The 6,159-nt window shown below is 56.3% G+C and overlaps 1 non-coding gene across 1 annotated transcript; it reads right to left on the minus strand.

Moving 5' to 3' along the window:
* Window positions 1-3,753: 3,753 nt before the first annotated feature.
* TRNAF-GAA lies at window positions 3,754-3,826 on the minus strand. Its single transcript has one exon. It is a non-coding gene; the product is annotated as a tRNA-Phe (tRNA).
* Between the last annotated feature and the right edge of the window lie 2,333 nt (window positions 3,827-6,159).

Here is a 6,159-nt window from a genome sequence, read left to right on the forward strand (position 1 = left end):
ACATGGGCTCTTGTGGTTCTGCCAAGCCCAGTGTCTGCGCTCTGTGTCCCTGCACATCCTCTCATCCTCTGCTCTGCAGGACGGATCTTCTCACTGTCACCAACTCCCCTCTCCTTTCAGATGTCCTTGTCCTGCCCGGAGGTGACCAGCAGATGGCTACGATGATGCCAGGGAGGTTCCTGATGCGGGGGAGGATGATGTGCCTGGGCAGGGAGAGTGGGAAATGCCCAGGATGCCAGAGGAGGGAGCAGGGCCCAGGGCTGCACCTGGAGGTGAGAGGGAAAGAGAGCTGCCTGTTCCTAGGGTGCCATCCCTGGTGCCCCTCAAGTCACTACCCTACTGACACCCAAACCTGCAGGGAAGGGAAACCTGGCATGGGAGTTTTCCTTGAAAGGCCCGGGGGTGGGAGAAGGAGCTGAATGTGGTGAGGAGCAGGGAGGGTGGTGGTGTACAGACCCCATGGGTGAACTGAAACGTCCGGCCTTGCTGCTTGCAGGGGGCAGCCTGCGCTCCTGGAGAAGTGCCGACGTCCCTGGAGCTGAAGGAGACACCTTGTCCCTGTCCCCGGGGAGCATGGGCTATGATGATGCTGAAGAGGTGCCTGTGGCACTTCCCTGTGAGGACGCAAAGGCTGTGACACCGAGCTTGGTGCACAGCAGTCCCTGAGCCCCAGGCCAGGAGAGCCCATCCCTGCTGCACAGCTGGGTGCAGCCGGGAGGGAGGAGAGGTCTGTGCAGCTGGGAGAGCCGCGAGCACCAGGGGACTGTCTCCCTTGAGCCATGGGCAGCAGAAACTGCTGGGAGTTTCCTCCATTTTTATTCCCATTTTTATGCTGTGCATTCTTATATTTGCTTATTAAAAGCCTCTGGGGGCTTTGACCCAGAGCTGATGCTTCCCTACCAGGTGTCAGGGCATCTCCCTGAGGCTGGTCAGGGGGAGCAGAGAACAGAGACACCATGGCAAGGAAGGGACACGTCTCAGGGACAGCAGGCTCAGGGTCAGCCTGTGGGGCTGCGTGAGGCCATGGTCCCTGGGGAATAATCTTGGTGAGAGAGACATCCATCCTGCTGCCCACAGGCAGTTTCTAACAAAGTGACTCTCTGATAGGTCCCGTGATGCACCCCAGTGGGAGCACCCATTTCTCCCCCAAGGGTTCCAGCTGCTCTTTCCCCAGGCCCTGCCTGGGCCACACTGATCCCACCATGCAGAGGCCACGACAGAGCTGCCATGTCAGGGTGAGCCCTGGGCTTTTGTCTCACAGAAGCGAGCCTAAGGTGACCGCAGGTCCCTGAAAACCCCAGCCAGCCCCAGGTGGGGATCATGGCCGCGGATTACTCCCACAATGCTTGGGAGGCAGCTCTGCTCCCCACTGCCCTGGGACAGGGTGCAGAGCCACCTCCTGGGAAACACGTGGCTGGGATTCCTCTCCTCATGCTCTGCCAGGACCCCAGTCTCCATGGGCTGTTCCTCCTGCCTTGCAGACCAGGCAGCCCTGGGAAACCCTCCTCCTGCTCCCCTGCAGCTCCCACCCCTGCCCCCCTGCTGCCTTGCCAGTATGTCAGTTTGGGTTGTGTGCGGGGCAGTACTTGTGGGCAGGTACGGAGGGCTGGGAGCACCGAGGATGAGGGCACCGTTCCCTCAGCGCTGTTAGAGGGCCAGGGGGTTGGAGAAAGCTTCCCCACAAGACGCGTGCGGCAGCCAAAAGCGTGTTCCAGCCCCTGGCCTGGAGAAGGCCCATCTGGGAGGATGCTCATGTGGGCACATTTCCATGGCAGTGGAGATTTTGTGTCCCTCCACTAAAACAGGTGCTGCTGGGAGCTGAGCCAGGGTCCTTCTCCCCTCAGCTGGGGTTTCACCTGCCCCAGCACCCACGGCACAGAAACCTTGTGCAGAAGCCAGGCTGGGAGAAGAGTTTGGCACCTGGGCAGGACCTGGCGCCCAAACTGCCCAACTGCCCTCCCTGTTCCCGCTGGTGGGTCTCCGCACTCCACCGGCTCTTCCCCAATGGGCTTCTTCTGCAGGCTGGAAGGTGTGTTGGGTGTGTGTGGCAGGATTGCCTGTGGGAGTAGCTGCAGCTCCATAGTGCTGCAAACAGCAGGATCTGGCCCTGGAGCAGAAGTGGAGAGGAGGCAGACGTTGCCAACATCTTCTCCTATAGCAGTGTTGCCCATTCCCTGCTGGGAGCTCCTCCACCCCTGGCTGACCCTGGGGGCACCTGGGGGGAGCCGAGGTTCACACATCCCTCTGCCCCACACCTGAGAGCCTTCCTGCTGGCAGCCCCCATGGGAGAGCAGTGTTCCCAGGGCAAGACCCCCACAATGATGCGTGACATCCATGGGCATTGCAAACACAGCCTGGACAACTCCCACTGGGATAAGCTCCAGCCCTGCATCTCAGAGAAATAAGGTATAAAGGTGAAGTAAAGAAGAGGGGAGTGTTATCTTCTGAACATGGGATGGTGGGGGCCTCTGGACAGTATGGACACTGATCTGCACACTCCAGGTGCCCCAAGTGGGAACTGGGGAGAAGAGCCCAGTGCCTGTCCGGTGTGACTGCCCCACCAGCTCTGCCCTCCCACAGGTGTAATATTTTTCCCATAATCTGGCACCTGGTAGAGGTTTGCCTCTTCTCCTTGAGGAAATAAGCCCCAGGCGTGGGTGTGCTTGAGGGGGCAGCACCCTGAGCAGAAAGAACCTGTTTCATGCATTTTGGGACCTAACAGGATGGCCCTCCCAGATGGGTCCCTTCTCTGCATCAAAGCAGGATTGCCACTGTGCCCCAGATCTGTGTCTGCTCCTGCAGCTCCTGATGATCTACCTGAGGGGGGTCGCAGTGAGACCCCAGCCCTCAGCACCGCTGCCCACACTGGGCAGAGCTCAGATGTGGAAAGCCCATGGGAGAGCAGCCTTATTTCTCTGAGTTTGGGCTCCCTGTTCCCAAGGAGGAGCAGTGCAACAGGGCGAGGTGCCCCCAGGCTCTGATGACATCCCAGGGTGTGTGGTGGGGGCACACAGGGGCAGAAATCCATAACCCCTCCTAGTCACTGGGCCTTGCCCTGCACCACTCCTCCCACCAGCATCCCAGGAGGTGAGGTGGACAGCAGGCTTCCATCTCCCTGGGGCTGCGGGTGGGGTGGGCTCAGGGACCTCCCCACTCCTCCAGCGCTGAGGCCTGTCCTGACAGCAAAGCAGTGCCCTGGGACAGCCCTGGCTGGGGTCTCGTGGCAGGGTGGCTGAGCACGGGCAGCTGTTAATCCAAGGCTGAGAGCCTGACCACACAGGGGTGGTGTCTTCATGGTGGTAAACATGGGACAATTGTGCTGCTCAGCTGCAAGGAGTGCCTCTCCCTGGGACTGGGGAGATGGCCTCCCTGTGGGCAGTGTGCCCTGGTCTGGGAACTGAGGTTGAGGTGAAGGATGTGTGTGAGGAGGGGAGCAGTCTGTGCACCAGTGAGAATGACCATGAGGAGAGAGAGAGACAGTCTTTGCAGAGACCCCTGAGTGGAGAGATCCCGATCCCTGTGGAGCAGGGAAGGAGACCCAGCTGGAGAACACCCCAAAGACACACTGAGTGGAGAGTCCTGCCCAGGGGAAGGCTGGGGGCTTGTGGCGCAAGAGGAAGGATCCTTCTAACCTGTAGATGTGCAGCTACAGCGCACGGGCAGTGCTCTGGCAAGAGGGGAAGGAGCAAGGAGGGCCAGGGCAGGATGGACAAAGGCAGACGGGCTCTGCAAGACCCTAAGGGAGAAAAACATTGCTGAAACCTGGGGTTGAACCAGGAACCTTTAGATCTTCAGTCTAATGCTCTCCCAGCTGAGCTATTTCAGCCCTGCCCAGCAGCCCTTGTCCCTGTGCCACCTGGGCCAGGCCACAGCCTGACACACGTGAGGAGAGCTCCTTGGGGACGTTCCCAGGAAAAGCTGTGCCCAGTGCAAGCAGAGCGGGCCTGGCCTCTCCCTGCCCCTGTGGCCAGGTGGCTCCAGGTGCGGGGTGGGTGCCAGCTTACAGTGGGCGTGACAAGATATGTGTTGGGCCTTGAAAACAAAGGTAATGGTTGCAAAGTCAAGTGAGAAGGCCAGGCACATTCAGCTGCAAAAGCTGAGGGTGAAAGAAGTGTGGGGTTAGTGGCAGACCCCTCTCACAGGGAAGAGAAGGCCCAGGGGAGGAAGAGCTTGTGCTGGTGCCATAGGCTTTTGCTTCATTCTTGCCTGAGCCAGAGCGTTTTTTCAATGTTGGGAGACCATATGTAGGGGGAAAGGAGGCTTGGAAACCTCCAAGGGTCTGGGTTCAGAGCCTCTCAAGATAACCTCTTCCAGTGTGTAAGTGACCTCATGGTTATGACCTCATGGTCCTCATCTCCTGCCTGAACGTTCTTTCCACTTTTGTCCCTTGCCTCTCCTTTTCCCACCATCCACAATGAAGAGCCTGGATCTATTTTCTTAACTGCCTGACAGGTACTGAAATGCTCCTACGAGGTTTCCCAAAGCCTTCTCGTCTCCATACTGGAGAGTGTTCCCTCAGCCTTTCCTCAGGTGGGAAGCTCTCCAGCCCCCTGCACGTCTACACATGCTTGACAGTATTGGTGCCTCTTCACTGAGCTTGCTCCAGTTGATCATGTCCTTCCTGTACTGGGGGCAGGGGCCCCAAACTCAGTGCAGTACTGGGCATGTGGTCAGCAAGCACTGAATGGAAGGAGAATCCTCCCCCTCATCTCCTGGCCATGCTCCTCTTCAGACAGCCAGGATGCTGTTGGCCTTCTGGGTTGCCAGCCGTCTCCGCTGACTCATGTGAAGCTTGTTGTCCACCATGAACCCCAGGGCCTTTTCTGCTGAGCTGCACCCCACCCAGGGCTGTTGCCCAGGGTTAGGCCAGCCCAGGGAAGGACTTGGTTGAAGATGAGGGGTGTTGAGGGAAAGGATTAGGGAGGTAGGTAGGGCTTAGATTTCAGGCATCTGGTGAGGGTTTCAGCTTCAGTGATCAGGGCAGGGATAAGGATGAGAGCTCACCTTTCAGGGTTAGGTGTTAGGGTATAGGCAAAGGTTTAGGGTGAGCAGGACAGAGCCAGGCCTGAGGGGCAAGGATGTGGCACTCGGCGTGTATTTGTCCTCAGAGTGACCGGGGGAAAACCTCAGCTGCTGATGACCAAAGGCATCACCACTCAAATGGGCTGGGAATTAGCACTGAGCCCCTTGGCAGGGCACATCCAAGGGGCTACATGACACAGGATGTCTCTGTCTCCTTTCTTGTCACCCTGAAGTCACTTGCCTCTGTTCTTCTGCTCTAATCAGCCCCCAGAGAGGCCACGTCAATCTCCTGAGGGAGCTTCCTCACCCAAACCCCTCAGCATGCCCCACTAAACCCCAAAGACTCTTATTCCTCCATAGCCTCCAGCTCAGTAACTTTCCCCTTAGCTGGGAGCTTGTTAGAGTGCAAAACTATAATTAGTTTATTCTTGCATCTTAATTTCTGTCCAGTTGCAGGGGAGCTTTTAGAACAGCCTGTTTCGAGGATGGGTTTTGTTAAATATAATGATGTTAACAACCACATGATGTAACACAAGTTCATTTCTTTCTCAGTTATACCTCAGAAATGCTTTGAACATTGACAAATGATTTTTCAGTTGACTGTAAAATGTTGCCCACAACACCCCAAATTCATTTGCTAGAGGTGGGCATGGGCTAAGGAGGCACAGGAAGATGGGCAGGGAGATCACTAGAGGCATGAGTGGTGACAAGGCTCTGGGCTAGAAATTTGGCCAAGAAGGTGGAAAAGTTGATTTAAACTGCCAAACTCTCTTTTAGCCAACTTGCTAATTGTGTGTATATTTATAATTTCCTATCTATTTGTCTAGCATATTTTTTATGGTCATCGCTTGAGGAAGGTAGACCTTAGTGGAGGCTTGGACTTGGCATACAGTTGGGACTTCAATGTTGTTTTTTTTTTTTTTTTAATAATTTCATCATTTTACTTCCGTTTCTTCAAAATTAATGATTCCTGTGACTATTTACAGTCAAGTCTCAGGGTTAATCAGGTGGGAATTGGTGCAAAGGAGCTGTAACATTCAGCTGTGAACATCAGTGAGGAAGTCTGATGTAGAAGAATGCAAGTCCCAGGCAGCCCCTGAGGGAAATGGTGGGGCTGGGGAGGTGGGGAGGAAAGTT

Source organism: Tyto alba, unplaced genomic scaffold (genome assembly GCF_018691265.1).
Source record: "Tyto alba isolate M040663 unplaced genomic scaffold, T.alba_DEE_v4.0 Super-Scaffold_15, whole genome shotgun sequence".
Taxonomy (NCBI): Eukaryota; Metazoa; Chordata; class Aves; order Strigiformes; family Tytonidae; genus Tyto; species Tyto alba.